The sequence below is a fragment of the Trichosurus vulpecula genome, chromosome 3 (genome assembly GCF_011100635.1).
Source record: "Trichosurus vulpecula isolate mTriVul1 chromosome 3, mTriVul1.pri, whole genome shotgun sequence".
In the NCBI taxonomy this organism is placed as follows: domain Eukaryota; kingdom Metazoa; phylum Chordata; class Mammalia; order Diprotodontia; family Phalangeridae; genus Trichosurus; species Trichosurus vulpecula.
In genome coordinates this window covers 270,559,045-270,576,427 of record NC_050575.1, presented here as the reverse complement: position 1 = coordinate 270,576,427, position 17,383 = coordinate 270,559,045, and the positions used below count along the sequence as shown (strand labels likewise).

General features: G+C 34.6%; 1 protein-coding gene across 2 annotated transcripts in view; it reads left to right on the top strand.

Moving 5' to 3' along the window:
- TASP1 (taspase 1) overlaps nucleotides 1-17,383 on the top strand; it is a 286,585-nt gene that overhangs the window by 180,196 nt on the left and 89,006 nt on the right. The window lies entirely within an intron of this gene.

The window sequence follows — 17,383 nt, the reverse complement described above, 5'->3', positions numbered from 1 at the left end:
TCTATTTTGGATTGGTGCACAGTGTAAAGAATTTTCTGTCTTACCAAGTAATAATAATTATCATCATTCTTCCTCCTCCTCCTCCTCCTCCTCCTCATGTTCCTACTACTACCACGAGTATAACTACATATTTTTTCCTTACTGGGATATTCTCCTTAGATCAATTTGGTCCACAATTTACTAAAAAAAAAAAAAAACAACAAAAAAACCCAGAAAAGTTAAAATTTCTTTTTAGAATTTTAGGACTGGATGGGACTTCATGGGTCCTGTAGTTTGTTGATGTTTATTGTTTCTACATTTTCATTTCTAAAGATCTCCCTCCCTTCTCCTCTAACCATCAAGCCACCCTTATAACAAAGGATAGAAAAGAAGGAGAAAAAGGAAGCAGTTCAGCAAAAGTACTCACCACATCAACTGAATCTATCAGTATATTAAATGTTCCACACCCATGGCCCCCCACCTTGGCAGTGAAGGAAAAGGAGACATTTTCTTACCTCACAAAGCTTAGTTATAATAATTGCACAGCATCCTGGGTTGTTTTTATTGTTGCTGTGCTTTCAGTTTGCATTGCTATAAACACTTTATATTGTTTTCTTGGTTTTCTTTACTTAATTGCAACAGGTCATACAAGTCTTCCTGTTCTTCTCTGATTCTTCTTATTCATCTTTTCTTATGCCACAGTAATACTTCATTACTTTCAGGTCCCATAATTCATTTATCCATTCCCCTGTTAACTTAAACTCCTTTCTTGAAGTTGAAATCTAAAAATTGTTGAAAAAAATACATAAGTAATAAATTGTGGAACCTTGAGAAAAAACTAGATGTCTGACTTGTACATAGTTCAGTGTTCTTCACTGTATCCTGTATTTGCCTCAGTACAACTCATCACAAATATCAAAAGTGTATATGAATTATGGATTACTGGTGTCTGATTCAATAAAAATTTAACGTATGATGTTAAGAAATGACCCTAGTTCTTACTCAGATTGGATATCTTTGTTACTTATTTCACCCCTTTATCAAGCTTCTACATTTTTTTTTTGGTATATAATCGTTTCCAGGTTTGGTAGTTATAGTGACACTGTGAAGACAGAAAATAATGCATGTTCTAGCACTCATAAGATGACTCCATTTAATTTCACAAGACAGGCTTCAAAACTGCAAGTAATCCTACTCCAAAATTGGTAGTCCATCCCCCTGTCAGAGAATAAATAGGTGATGTATTGCATAATAAATTCCTTTGTTGAAAAAGAACTGTTCAGTATTGAAAACTGAAGTAACAAATGTTTCCTTTTAAATTTAGAAAATATTCTTCTGATTACTTATCTGTCCCTATGGACTGCTAACGTGTGATGTGTTGAAAGATTTTTTCCTATATCCTACTGGCAAAAGTGAGAGTTGAGTACAGTTTTAAGTTGTCAACATGAATACACAAAAATCGTTGGTAACCCCTAGAGTTGTGTAGTATGCCAGTGGTATTAAAGATTGGTTTTCTTTACAATTCATCTTGTACTTTTGTGTGCACATTTCCTAGGAAAATCAGACACTTATATGCCTTATAGAAACCAACTTTATTTTCTTCTTTTTGAACTTTTAGAAATCATAATTACTGTTATGGAGATTAAAAATAATAGAGGCAGCTAGGTGGTACAGTGGATTAGCAACCAGCCCTAGAGTCAGGAGGACCTGAGTTCATATCTAGCCTCACTTACTAGCTCTGTGACCTTGGGCAAGTAACTTTACCCTGATTGCCTCCAAAACAACAAAAAATTTTCTCCCAGGAAAACCGAGATTATGGATCATATTAAAATCCATAATCTGGTGCTGAAGCCCTTACTATGACTTAAATTTGAAGCACAGAAAGTTGATTCATCAGTAAAATATCCTCAAAGGATACTCCACATGGACAATGACCTGGGTCCAGAATTGTGAAAAAGGAAGAAAGTGGCCTAGATTGCATTTGGAAATGCACAGTTCTTTCAATGACCTCAAGGTTCTAATTGAAATAAAGACCTAACTTTCAATACTATTATTCTTTTTGTGATGCTCTATGGCATTAAATAATAATGTTAGCTACTAAATATTATCTCATTTGATCCTCACAACTCTGCAAAGTAAGTGCTAGTATTATCCCCATTTGTCAAATGGGGCAAGCTGAGGCAAGGAGAGGTAAAATGATTTGTCCAGTGTCATACTGTAATGGCAAGCAAAGTAAGACTTTTCGCTGTTTTTTCTTTTGTAGTGCTTCTCAGCACTAAGGCAACCAAGTGCCTTCGATTGAGCTTTGCCTTTGATTGAATCAAGAGTCTTTGATGACCTGCTTAAGTCACAAGAAAGCCTAAGTCACATGAGTTTGAGTCATATGGTTGTGATGTCCTCTGACCCTGAAGAAGTGTGTGTATATATATATATATGTATATATATATATATATATATATATATATATATATATATATATATATATATATATATATATATATATACCCTGAGGTTAGCATTTTGCTTTGGGACTCACTCATTGGAAGAGTGTTCATGTGATTTGGCTAGACGAGACTCTGGGTAGCTGTTAAGGAGCCCTGGCTTTGAAAACCCAGATGTTGGTGCTTCTCTCTCTGGTAACTATGTATTGCTATGGACAGACAATCAAAAGCCCTGTCTGCTGATTTGTGTTATTTGCTCTGTTTGTATAGTTTCTGCTTGCAATTTCTGTTTGTGTTTTCTCTGAAGTTCAGGGTGCTGACTTTTTCCCCTTGAACTAAGTGAATTATGTATGTATGTTTAATTAAAGTGAGATTGTAAACTGCCTAAAGTTGTTTTCCTTAGAAAAGCAGATCAAAGAACCTGTGCTAGCAGCCCTCTTGTGTGCTGGTGTATTGGCCTTATACCTCCACAGCAGCTGCAAGCAGCATTGTTGTTACACATACAGCTAGTAAAGTGTCTGAGGCTGGATTTGAACTCAGGTTTTCCTGATTCCAGGCCCAGAACTCTGATCATTGTACTAACAGCTGCCTCTAGGAGGTGTATACACACAGGCAAGTAAATACTGTAATCTCTGAGATACCAAAATTGCACATCACTCAAAGAACAGTGGAGAAGCACACGGTGGGCACAAAGAGGCCAAATCATATTACCAACAATGAACTGCTCATAAAAAATACCACTGTATAGATGGATCATCAGAAAAGGAGGGTGATCAATCATGTATGGGGAGTGCTGGATAACAGATGAACATCCTATGTGCTCTATCAGTATTCACATAATTTCAAAAGACCTAGAGGAAGGTCACTAACATGTTAGCTTCCTGAGAAAGACAAGAGCACCAAAGGGTGAAAAAGTGTTAATCAATTGCATTCTGCATCATTGGAGGGGGTACTCAATGTGATGAGATCACAAATCCTTTAGAGAATTTGAGGATTTTCAAGTGCTAACTTTAAGATTTTTGGAAGTTTTCATTGGCTTTGAAGTAGAGGGTAGGTGGCCGGCATTTCTATTTTATTTTAGCCATCTAGCGCCAAAGAGTGGTGTACGATCTTTGATAGGAAGGAAATACTAAAAATAGGAAGAAAGAGGGCAAGAAAAATAACAGTGTTTTTTATACAAAGTTTTAAGATATTTTAAAATTTATGAAGACTTAAGATGGGAAAGGAAAATAATAGAACACATAGCTGCTATATTAACTCCTTCCCAGTTTTCTGAGAGTTTATCATTATTTTAGGGTTCCATACAAACCATTAAATAGCAGCCTTCCAAAGATGATATGCCTGAAGTGGTTGCACATGAGCTGAAAAAAATAGGTATTATCTAGATGGATAAAAGACTCTGGTAAATGCAAGAGTCCATATTTCAGGCAACATAAAGGATTTTTTTAAACCAAATTACCCCCCTTTATTCAAACAAATTAAAGAGAACTTCGGTTGTTAGAAGCAGTTAAATATATCACAGGTTGCTTGAAATAACTCACTCAAAATGAATGTTGTACTGAGACTAAATTATCTTTTCCATGTTTTGTTGGTAACGATGTCTGATAAATTATCTCAAGAAAATCTACATAAATGCATTTGAAGTTATATTTGGTTCATCAAGAAGCTACATAGCTAAAATGAAGTAAGCTGAAAGACTGGCACTTCCTGTGTATTTTTTAAAGTGCTATGAACCCTTTGCCTTAGAATAGTAATGAATCTCAAGACATGAAATAAAGTTTAGTCAGATTAAATCTGCACCACTGGAATTAGTAAAGTTATATTTTTATACAATTGTTACAGTAAAGTTTTTAATTTATAAGGAAGAGATATGTGGAAATTTTCTACTCATCTCTATAGTAATAAGAAATCCAAAACACCAAAAAAAAGTTGGCTCAAACAAAAAAACAAAAAGCTTGCATACCATTAATATAATGAATGTCAGAATAGTTACATCAAAAGAGGTCACGGAAACTCTAAATGTTCAAAAAAAATGCAGTGACAGAGCTGGACAAGACCCATAATTATTCTCTCAAATACTTCAGAAGGGGTACATGAATTAGTAAGAAATCACTTTACCAGCTTCCATTCAGACACAAGCCTGAATTTCACATTTCTTAGCAGAAAGCATCACATTTCTATTGCCAAATTATGAGAGTACCAGAAAACCCTCCAATTACAGGTCATTTATTTGTTTATGTACTTTAAACAAAGGATTCAGAGCTTATGGCAACTTTAAAAAATCTATAAACATTTGCAAAAAATTATGTAGTGGCTGAGGAACCAAAGAGGCATGCCAAAACATCTCAGGGTATGAATAGCAATTTTTTATCAATTTAGTAATTGCTGATAAAACTACCTTTAAAATTATGGCTTTTTTTGTTGTTGTTGTATAGTCTTTGCCTCAATTCTGTACTCTTGACACACTCTTGTACTACAAATGCACAGATACAAAAATAGTAAGAATTCTCAAGTATTTGAAGTTTGCATGGAAAATTTTTCTCTATTTAAAACATGCCAATGTAATAATTTCAATAATAATTGATATAAAATGTGGTTTTTTTCAGGGAGACAACTTTATAATTCTGCCTAAGTCCATTACCATCACTCCTAAATAGAATTAAGTATAACTTCCAAACTAAAGATAGAGTTAGATCAAAACATTTTATTAATGGCCTGATGTACATCAAGTTATATGATTTCACTAAAACTTACATTAAACAGCTCTTTCATTTCATGGTAGCTTCCTTTATTGCTATCAAAATGTTGTTTGGACTTCTTAAGTATAAAATTCTTAACATACATAAAAAGAAGATAGATATTGAAGGCTTAGAGCTTAGATCCAAAGATTATGTCAAACCAATGGATGAATGTCATACCCACAAATAAGTGCCTTAGTCCTCTCCAGGAAAGACACATTCAGCACAACAGCGTCAACGTGTTAATGAATTGAGAAATCTATTTGCATCCTGAAAATTCAAAAGATTAAGAGGAACACATTTTAAACAATAACACCCAATAACAAATTTAATTTATACTTTCTGAACTGTGAAATGGACCATTTGTTGTTTTTCAGTTGTTTCAGTCATGTGCTACTCTTTGTGACCCCATTTGGGGTTTTCTTGGCATTGGTTTGCCATTTCCTTCTCTAGCTCATTTTATAGAAGAGGAAATGGAGGCAAACAAGGGTAAATTGACTTGCTCAGGATTACACAGCTAGGAAGTGTTTGAGCCCAGATTTGACCTCAGGAAGATGAGTCTTCTTGACTCCAGGTACAGCTTTCTATCCACTGCACCTAACAAAAACCTACATGATATTAAGAAAATTGCAAAGTATATCACCCCAAGGTTGCTTGCAAGTTTCCTTTCCAAAAAGTAAGAAGAGGATTATTAGACATTCCTGTAGCACATGGTAATCACATAGAATATGTAGAAATTGTTTTGTAATAATCAGACATGACTTTACTGAAGAATATTGAATAAAGCCAGATAAGAGGTGCATGCCACTGGATTTTTCAAATGCAACCAAAAGTTGTTTACCTCTTAATGAAGCCTATGAATTGGATGAGATCCAAGAATGAAATAAAAAGGGCTCCATGGGAAATATCTACATGAAGTTAGCCTACACGAATTAGAATTAAACACGTGGCTAGGTTATATGGATTGGTTTTTAGAAATGGAATAGGTTGGAGAGAGTTATGGCAATTCAGGACCAAGTCATTGCTAAAATTCCAAAAGGTTGTCTTTAAGGAAATTGGACTTAGGCAATATAGATTTTGCATAGAAATCATAGAAACTGTTCAACACATCATTCCAGGCTCTAAAATTTTAACACTAAATACCTATTAAGATGCTATTGTGTAGCTAGAGTTATATATCAGAAGCTCTATGTCTTTCATGGACTAACAGACTACAAATCTCAATGCTACAAACTTAGAGCTCAAAATATCCTGGATAGCTCAACCAACAAAGTGTACTAGTATCACAAACTGTACTGCTTTTCACAATTGCACAGACCATCAAACCATTAAAACTTATAAACAACATTTTAAATTGATATTGATATACTTAATATTTATACTCCTCAAGCTACATGGATGAAAAACTTTGAAAATATAGAGATCTCACAAAAGAGATCAAAATCATGTGGGAACATGATAAGGTACATGTGATCCCTATATTCTTTGGTACTAGAGCTATACTAAAGATACTTTCAGTGAGCCTGTGCCCTAATACAGTACTTTTATTCAACTATATAAAGCAGTTATTGAATCCACCTGTGCAATACTCTATAGAATATTAAACATAAAAGATTAATAGCAGGATAGTAATTTGTGTCGGGACTCTTTCTATATAAACCTCACAAGAAAAAATGAGAGGTATGAGATAAGAAGAAGCAGCATCCTGTAGTGGGTAGGAAATTGACTCATCAGGAAGATTTGAGTTCAGTTCCCACTTCTGCCATATATTAGCTCCATGACTCTGGGCAAATCACAACCTCTCAGAGCCTCTGGAAATTTGTGAAGAAGGTGCCAATCTGCATTGAGGAAATTCTTCAGCAGGAACTTTCTATGCTGATGAAATCACATCTAGTCAACACCACCACCACCACTAACAATCCTCACCACCACAACCAGCAATCACTACCAGTCCCATAATTTTTTCTATTTGCCACCATTTGAAAAAGATGAGAAGGATGTGGTGATGATAATTATATGTGAGAGCCATTGGGGGAAAAATGAGACTGAAATGATAATAAAATGGTAACATCAGAATATACACACATACAAATAAACATATATGATGCTTTAAGGTTTGAAAAACACTTTTTGCATACCCAGTATGATCCTAACAATGGTCTTATGATATATAATTTTCCCCATTTTGTATGACAGCAAATAAAGATTCAGGGAGCTTAACTAACTTGCCCATGATTTACCTAGCTGGCAATTGTCAAAGGCTGGATTTTAACCCAGGTATCTGCTGACTCCAAGTCTTTCTACTATACCACTGATATATAAGAAGTCACTAAATATTGTAATCAATTTGTTAGCAGACTTAGCTACAAGAGACAGTCTTTTTTTTTTTAAGAGAGAAGGGAAGGCAATTGGGGTTAAGTGACTTGTCCAAGGTCACACAGTGTGTCAAGCGTCTGAGACCAGATTTGAACTCAGATGCTCCTGACTCCAGGACTGGTGCTCTACTCACTATGCCACCTAGCTGCGCCCCAAGACAGTCTCTTTTGAGACTGCATTTGACAAACTCTTTAATGATATTCACTAAGTTAATATGTTAGAATGCAAAGGATTTTGAATTTGGAGTCATAAGACCTTGATTATTAATGTTCTCAGTAACTGTGTGACTTTGAGCAAATCACTTAAGTCCTCTGGTCCTTAGTTTTCTTATCTGTAAAGTGAGGGAATAGGATTACCATATGATTTAAATCTATGAACCAAACCTGTGGGTTGGATTATAATCTGGTTACATATATTTATAGTTAAAAAACCACACCAAAAGAATACTGATTGACCAATGAATTGATGTCGTAGTGGAGTAAGGTTGATGTTTTCTGGCACTGTCCTATTCCCTGTCTTCATAACTGACTTGTGTAAAAACATAAAAGACTTCTGCTTTCTCTGAAAACTAATTTACAAAGGACACAATACTGAGGTGGAAAGCCACACCAAATGAAAGGCTCATGTATCATAAAAATCTGGACTTGTATAATGTGCTGAAACCAACAGTATTGATTTTAATAAGAATAAATGTAAAATCTTTTTTTTTTTGGATTAAAAAATCAATTGCTGAGATGCAAGTACGGTAGACCTGATTTAACAGGAACAGTAACAATAACAGATTAAAAAATCAATTGCTGAGACACAAGTGTGGTAGACCTGATTTAACAGTAACCTATATGAAAAATATACTTAGGGCTTTTAATTGACCACCTATATGGGCTAAGAATGTGATATAGCAGCTGAAATAAGAAAAAAAAACAGAACTAAAAAATGGTGCATTAATAAAATCATGTAATCTAAGAGTTTGAAGGAAACTCTCAGGTGATATAATCTAACCCATTCTGCTTTTGGAAAGTTCTAATTTATGAAAGCTTATTACAACAAAAAATTTGCCATTCATTCAGCTAGCATTTAATAGTATATGCCAGGCACCGTGCAAAGTTCTGAGGGTACAAAAAGCAGCTTGAAGTCTAATGGAAAAGACAATATGAAGTCAACTATATACAAACAAGACATACAGGATAAATTGGGGGTGCTCGCAGAAGGAAGTCACTAAGATTAGAGCAGACTTGTAGAAGGTGAGATTTTGGCTGAGACAAACTAGAAAAGGTAGTGGCAGAGATAAGGAGGGAGAACATTTCAGGCATGGGGGACAGCTAACGAAAGTGCAGAATCAGGATTATTCTGTTTAAGGAGCATCAAGGACGCCAGTGTCACTGGATGTCAGTGTACATGGAGTGAAATAAGGTACAAAGAAACTGGCATTGTTGGCAGGGGCCAGGTTATGAAGGGCTTTAAATGCCTAACAGAAAATTTTATATTTGACCCCAGAAGTGGGTAGGGAGCCATTGGAGTTTATTGAATAGATAGATGGCATGATCAGACCTGCACTTTAGGAAGATCAGTTTGCCATGTGCATGTGAATTGATTCTCAGAGTTTCAGGAAGACTTGAGGCAGGGAGACATACCTATAGGCTATTGTGATAGCCTAGGAGTGAGCTGATAAGGGCCCACACCAAGGATGGTGGCAGTGTGAGAGGAGAGAAGGGGATATATAGGAGATGTTAAGTAGCTAGAAATTACTTGTCTTAACTATTGATTGGATATGGAGGATGAGAGAATGAGAAGTCGAAAATCACACCTAGGTTGTGAGCCTGGGTGACTAGAAGGATAGTGGTACTGTAACAGCAATAGTAATAATTAAAGTTTTCTCTCATTTCTCCTAATTCTGTCCTCTGAGAATCTTCCTAAAATAATGTAGTAGCAATAATATGCTACTCCAGATGTGATCTGACTTGAGCAGATTACATAGTAGGACTATCTCCATCCTCATCCTGAATACCATGTCTTTCTTTTTTTGGGGGGAAGGGAAATAAATAATCCAAACAATACATTTGGAGGGTTTAAAACATTATTGTCCTTCTAATGCCACAATAATTATCTGTCAATACCCAAATTTCACATTTGATGCTAAGAACAAAATTAGAAATTAAAAAAAATAAATCACAGGAATATGAGGCACTGAACATCTATTCTATGTGTATTCTCAAGAATTTAAACCAAAGCAAATTGTATGGCATTTTTCAGTCTCAAAGCTGCTTAAAATTATTTATTGACTTTTTACCAGGAAGCTATGAAGGGAAAAAAAATCCCAGTTTTCTAGAAAATAGTTAATAGGGCACTATTTTTGCACTAGGATGTAATGTGTGTTAATTTCATTTGCTTATTTTCTCTCAGGCACACTTATGACCACCCTGCCAGCAATTGCATACAATTATTTGAAAAAGAAAATCTGTGAGAATAGAGTATGACTATAAACATAAGTTACATGAATCTCAATTACTAAGCAGTAATGGAAAAGCAAATAATTTATACTATAAATATATATAGATGTGTATTTCTTCAATAAAATCCAACTGATGCCTCATCAATGGAAGTCATACTGGGTCCTTGAAGGCTATGCTAGTAGAGTATAAGTTCTGATCAGTCCTACTAAACTGGAAAGGCTTTTTGACAGATTACCAAACTAAACATGTTTGGAAAGCTCAGTGCTAGAAGGAAGTCACCAGATGACAAATTATTTTGGACACAGAAACTCAAAAATACTGTTTACTATAAATGTTTGCAATGTCAATCAATAATATGTATATGCATACCGTTGATATAAGGAATACTTTAAGCAGTTATGTTAATACAGATTATACTCTCTGCATTCTTTTCCTTAACTATATGCATTCTCATATTTCTTAACAAAACTATTCATTTTTAACAAAATAACATACTTTTTTAAAAGTTAGAAAAATCTGACATTTACTTTTTCTAACTAGTATCAAATTTAGCTGGCTCCCTTTAAGGAGTAAGATCATAGTTTGTTGCTATTTTTTTCCAAGCCTCCTGTGATGTTTCAGCATTTTTTGTCCTTTACAAAGTTGTGTCAAGCAGCAATTTTGGCAATTTTTATACCAAGTTCATGAGTAGTTAAGCTATTACTTCATTCTTCAGTCTTTTCAGCTTCCTCAGCAGCTACTAGGAGTTATCTATGCATGCTTCCAGGCCTAACTTCTATTTCTTAGAAGTACTTAGGCACTCCTGCCTCTGAGCTTTATTTAAAAGTTGTTGACTGTCAGATTCCTCTTTATTCTTCAACTTAACTTTTCTGGGACATTTTATTTTACTCTCTTTGCTTATAGAAAATGTTTATGTTTTCAGTTCAAAATGTTTTTATGTGACTCTTGAAACATTCCACAACTACATTTAGGGGACTTCCAAATAGACACTTCTTTAGCATTTATTGCCCTTGTTTCTGCCCCATTTTTTAGATTCATCAGTATGGAAAGCAGAGCACCAACTTCTTCAGTCATACCATCTCCCTTATCTTGCCTTGAGCTAAGTTCTGTGATTTTCAATGTGGTCTTAACCTCAGAATTCGACTCACTATCACTTTCATTAATCCCAGGAGGCAACAATGCATTCCATATCTTCTTTTACTTCATTTATGTCCCATTTTGTAAAAAAAGTGGATTATTAAGTCTATGGGTTGACGACCTGTATTCATTTTAAATGTGCATGGTTCACATGACTCAATGGTCATTTTATTACTATAGTTTACTAAATGCAGCCTAAGATTACATTATTTTTTCTTGGCTATTAGATCATAGTGTTGACACATATTAAGGCTGCCAAAATCACTGGGTCTTTTTCAGATAATCTATTAAGCAGTCAGCAGATATATGGCACAACGGATAGAGCTGGTCTTGAGACACTGATTGTGTGACCCTTGCAAGTAACTTAAATTCTGTCTGCTTCAGTTTTCTCACTTGTAAAGTGGGGATAATAATAATAGCCTGGATTGTTGTGAGGTTCAGTCATGTAATTTTTGTAAAAAAACGTTTTATAAACCATAAAATGCTATATACATGCTAGGTGTTATACCTTTCCTATTTTGTACTTCTGAAGCCAATTTTTTTTGAATCCAAAGGTAATATTTGACATTTGTAAACAATGCATTATTATACTCAATTCTAAACAACAAGTATTTATTAAGCATTTGATATGTGTCAGCTGCTATGCTAAGTTCTGAGAATATAGAGAAAGACAAAAACAGTCACAGACCTTAAGGAACACACTTTCTACTGGAAGAGATGATATGCAAAACAACTGTGTATATACAGGAGATACACAGAGCAGATGGAAGCTAATTTAGAGGGAAAGCACCAGCAATAGGGTGAAGGGAGTGGAGTGTGGGGGAGTTGTTTTGGAGAGCTTATTACATCATGTGAGATTGTTTGTTGTTTTTGTAAATGACTCCAGATTGCTCTGCATTCTGATGGGGATTTTTTCCTCTAGGTTTTGCATTTTTTTTCTTTTACCTCTAATACCATGATCATTTGATAATGATAAACTGGATGTGATTACTTTTAGTTTATCTGCTTGGTTTTAATTTGATGCTTCAAAATTACTATAGATTTAGAAATCAGGACACCAAGCCTATTAGGATTATTTGTAAAATTACAGTAGTTTCTATGTGAGGTCTAGAAGGCTTTTTGCGATGAGCAAATTGCATCAGTTTGGAAGACAGCTATTGAGACATCTATGTTTGTGTGCTCTAGCAACATTTTCACATACTTCCCTGCTTCTTCACTCTATTCCAGAGAGGTGAGATCCTTGGACAGCTGAATTCTAATACTGTATAATATACATACATTAAGGGAAAAATAATTCTTTCAGAATGTTTCAGATGGCATCTAGAGATTGTGTCTAGTTTTGGGGGTACATGTAGATTGGATCACTGACAAAGTATTTATGTGTTCAGAGGAAGGCAACTAGAATGGTGAAGAGTCTGGAAACCATGCCATTTAAGAAACAACAGAAGAAAATGAAAATGCTAGGCTGAAGAATGTAAAACTAAAAGGGGAACACAATATTGCATGGCATAAAGGGATTATAGATTTAGAACTGAAGGGACCTTAAGGTTTTCTGTCTGAGAGGTTTTGACTTGCCCAAGAGCATGCAGATAGTAAATAATAGAGGTAGGATTTGACTCCATATCGAGTGCTCTTTCTACTGTTTAATACTGCCTCTCCTTTTCTTTAAGTGTTGGAAAAAGGAATAGATTTATTTTCTGTTGTTCAGGAGGTCAGAATTAGTACTTGTTCAGTCATGTCCAACTCTTCATGACCCCAGGGACCACAGTGTGCCACACCCTTTTAGCCTCCACTATCTCTCTGTCCAAGTTCATGTTCATTGTTTCCATGATACTATCTATCCATCTCACCCTTTGCAATCGCCTTGTCCTTTTGCCTTCAATCTTCCCCAACATCAGGGTCTTTTCCAATGAGTCCCATCTTCTCATTATGTGGCGAAAGTATTTAAGCTTCAGCTTCAGTATTTGACCTTCCAGTGAATAACCTGAATTAATTTCTTTAAATGTTGACTTATTTGACGTTCTTGCTGGCCAAGGGTCTCTCAAAAGTCTTCTCTAGTACCACTATTCAAAGGTGTCAATTCTGTGGTGCTCAGCTTTCCTTATAGCCCAACTCTTACAGCCATACATAGCTACTGGAAGAAAACATCACTTTGACTATACAAACCTTTGTTGGCAAGGTGATGTCTCTGTTTTTTAGTATGCTGTCCAGATGTGCCGTAGCTTTCCTTCCAAGGAGCAAGACTCTTTTAATTTTGTGGCCACAGTCACCATCTGCAGTGATCTGTGAGTCCAAGAATATAAAATCTGACACTGCTTACATTTCTTCTCGTTCTATTAGTCACCCTCATTCCTTCACCTCATTTTACTGATGAGGAAGATGAGGAAGAGTAAGTTTAACTAGCTTCCCTAAAGTCACATAGCTTATTTGTGCTAGATCCGGCATTAGAACTGCATAACCCTTCAACTTAGAAATTGAGTATTCATGATTTTAAACAGTATATTTTTATCATTAAATGTAAACTTAGGAAGATAAAAACACTTAATAACAATAAAGTTGTGAAGATAATTAAGACCAAGAACGCATAATACTAATTTAAATTTGAGTCTTGTTACTTTTTTGAGAATGATGTCAATTCTTTTTTAAAATTGTCATATACTGCCAATTATCTTATCATTTCTGTTTTCTTATTAGTTGTTTTCATCATACATGTAGCTAGTTTAGAAGTTACCCTTGAACTAAAGACACATTTTTGTTTATTTCTTCATTATCAAGCACAAAAGGGAAGATAACTAAACACTGGTTTCCAGATTTTGGGAAAGCAGAATCGAAAAGTGTTATTCTGAATCACTTTGGCTTTTGACAAGTTATTCTAAGAAGCCCTGGAATTTCTGTGGGTGAATACCACTAAAAGCAAACTTTTCTTTGATTGAAACCTACAATACAACACATTTTTAGCAAAATTTATCAATATCATTACTGATTGATTAGATAGCAGCATATTTGCATACATATGCTTTCTCACCTGCCCTTCCCTGTATCTAATCGGTTGGCAAGAGTTATTGATTTTACTATTATATCATTTCTTGCATAAGTCCTCTTCTCTACTCTGACATTGACTCCACCTTGGTACAGAACCTTATTACCTTACTCCTGGACTATTATTATAATAGTTATAATTGCTGATTGGTCTTCCTACAATAAGTTTCTCCTCACTCCTTTCCAGCCTCCACTCATCTGTCAAAGTGATCTTCCTAAAGCAGAGGTCCAACCATATCACCCCCTACTCACTAAATTCCATTGACTCCCTGTCACCTCCAGAATCAAATATAAAATCCTCTCTTTGGCAGTTAAAGCCCTTCATAATCTGAATGCCCTTCCCTCACTCTGTCTTTGCAATATTATTCCATTTTATACCTCCTCCCCACACACCCACCCCAACATACATATTCTAAGATCCAGAAACCCTGGCTTCCTTGTTAAAACTCCATCTCCTGACTTCAGGCACTTTTCCTGATTGTCTCCTATGCCTGGAACGCTCTCCCTCCTCATCTCTGACGTTTGGCTTCCCTGGCTTCCTTCAAGTCCAGCTAAAACCTCACCTTGTAAGGAAGCCCTTCTTAATCCCCCTTATTTCTAGTGCCTTATGTCTGCTTATTGTTTCTAGTTGATCATGTATAGAGCTTGTGTGTACATAGTTGTCTGTATTTTCTTTCCTTCATTAGATTTTGAACTCCTTGAGGGCAGGTAATGTCTTTTGTTTTTACTTGTATCCCTAGCACTTAGGACAATACCTGACACATAGTAAGCACTTAATAAACATTAATGACTGAGGTACTGACATATCAGAGAAGGTGTAATCTGGGTCTCCGATTTTGACAATGTAAAAATCCCCTCTACTAGCCCCATCCGTACTATCTTATCTCATGTGATTCTTGTCTTATCACCTAAAAATCTTCCACAGAGAATGCACTCAATATGATGGAAGTTTTCCTCTATGTCTGTTAACTTTTTATCAGTGCCAGTGCAACACCTGAGCTGGCTATTTATTCCCTCTCCCAGTTCCTGTTCTTCTACCCAATGACTGGCACCCATTTCATTTTTAGTGATGTAAGATCCATGGAAACAGAGAGAAAATAAGCATTGGAATTAATATTACTACTAGTGTCACCACCCACAGCAACACTACTACTGGTACTATAGTTCACCCTTGTAAAGAATTTTAGAGTTTTCCAAGTGCTTTTAGATATATTATCTCATTGAGTCTCACAACAAGCTTTTGAGGTATTTAGTACAACCATTATTATCATTTTCTGTCGGATAAGGAAACCTAGGCTGCGGACTTAAGGATCATTTCAAGGTCACACAGCTAATTTACATGGGATGGGAACTTAAGTATTCTGACTCTAAATCTAATGTTCTTTCAAGTCCTTTCTGTTGGCCCATTTCTAAACTTTTCAGAAAATAAGAACATGTCTTAAAAGTGTTCATGAAAATAAAAAGATTATTTTTAATCCTATTATCTTTTTTATTCATCCATTGAAAATTGTAGATTACAGTGAATTCTTATGAATTTTTTAGAAACCACAGAGTAAAGCATGTTCTATAAACCAGTGACAAGTTAACAATCGTGTTTATATCCCAGATTTTTAAAACATCTATATTTTATAAAATTAAAATAAAAAATTAAACATATGAAGATTTTTATTTATATTTCATTATAAGTAACATAATATTTGCATGGTAGTAGTGATTGCTGTGTGATTTATTTGACATGTAACAAAAATCTCTATCATGAATTGCATTGTTAAAACCTAAGAAGCAAAAGATTGAAGGAGTCTTGGAGATCAAGCTTTTATATAGAAAGAGTCCATCTCAGTTGTGGGCTTTTTGATATTAATATTGTGCTCCAAAGAAACTTGTAGTACTGCTTTCTATTCTGTACCCATTATGTGAATGAAATGGAAAAACATTTATTAAGCTCTTAATATGTGCCAGCCATGTGAATAATTTAATTTTCCAGACCACAAACATAAAAATTTTCAAATGCTTCATATTTACTCAGGAAAATTTTTTTAAAGGAGTCAAATATCCATTGTATTATAGCTCATATAATTATGTTTTTTGAGACAGTAACTTAATTTAAGATTTTAAAAAATGAAATAGATTTAATATGCAAAAAATTTCTAGCAACATTTTATCATTTTTAAAAAAGTAAGTTACCCTCAAAAATTTATTTTTTATTTTAATATTTCTAAACAAAATATTTTAACATTTTGCTTATAAAGATAGCCTGTGAATTATTTTTTCTATTCCAAAGACTAAATCACTAAAAGTGAAATCTTAAGTGTAATTTTGAAAATGTCACCAAGAAAAAATAGTTATTTATATGTTGAGTTTACAAACTAGGTCAATTTCTTTCACTTGAATTCATATGGTAAATTTTTTGAACACTGACATAGGATTTTACATCTATCCTATTGTATTTCATTAGTCTTTTTGGATCTTAATTGTGCCCAAGAAATTAATTAAAAAAAACTTTAATAAAATAATGCCAAAGGCTGGGCTCTAGGAGACTCTGCTAGTGACTTCCTTTTTGTAACATAAATTTAAGAATCAATGGTATTTTAATTCATTCATTGAATCAGTTTCGAATCCACCTAATTTTTACCATCATGTGGTACATATCTATCTTTCATTTATTTTTTAACTTTTTATTTAAAGTTTTGAGTTACAAATTCTATCCTTCCCTACCCTCCCACCTTCCTGAGATGGTAAGCAATCAGGTATAGGTTATACATGTGCAATTATGAAAAACAGTTCCATATTAGTCATTTTATATTAGAAGTCTCGAATAAAAGAAAAAAATAGAAGAGAGAAATAGCATGTTTCTGTCTGTATTCAATCAGTATTGTTGAGAATAGCTAAGTGATTCAAAGTTCTTCATCAAACAATATTGCTTTTACTGTATACAGTGTTCTCTTGGTTCTGTTTACTTCACTATGTATCAATTCATGTAAATCATTCCAGGTTTTTCTGAAATCATCCCACTTGTCATTTCTTATACAGTGATATACCACTACAACCATATACCACAACTTGCTTAGCCTTTCCCCAGTTGATTGGTATCCCCTTGATTTCCAATTCTTAGCCACCACAAAAAGAACTCCTGCAAATATTTTTGTGCAAATAGTTCCTTTTCCCTTTTTTGGGATATCTTTGGGATATAGACCTAGTATTCAAAATTACAATTAAGATTTCA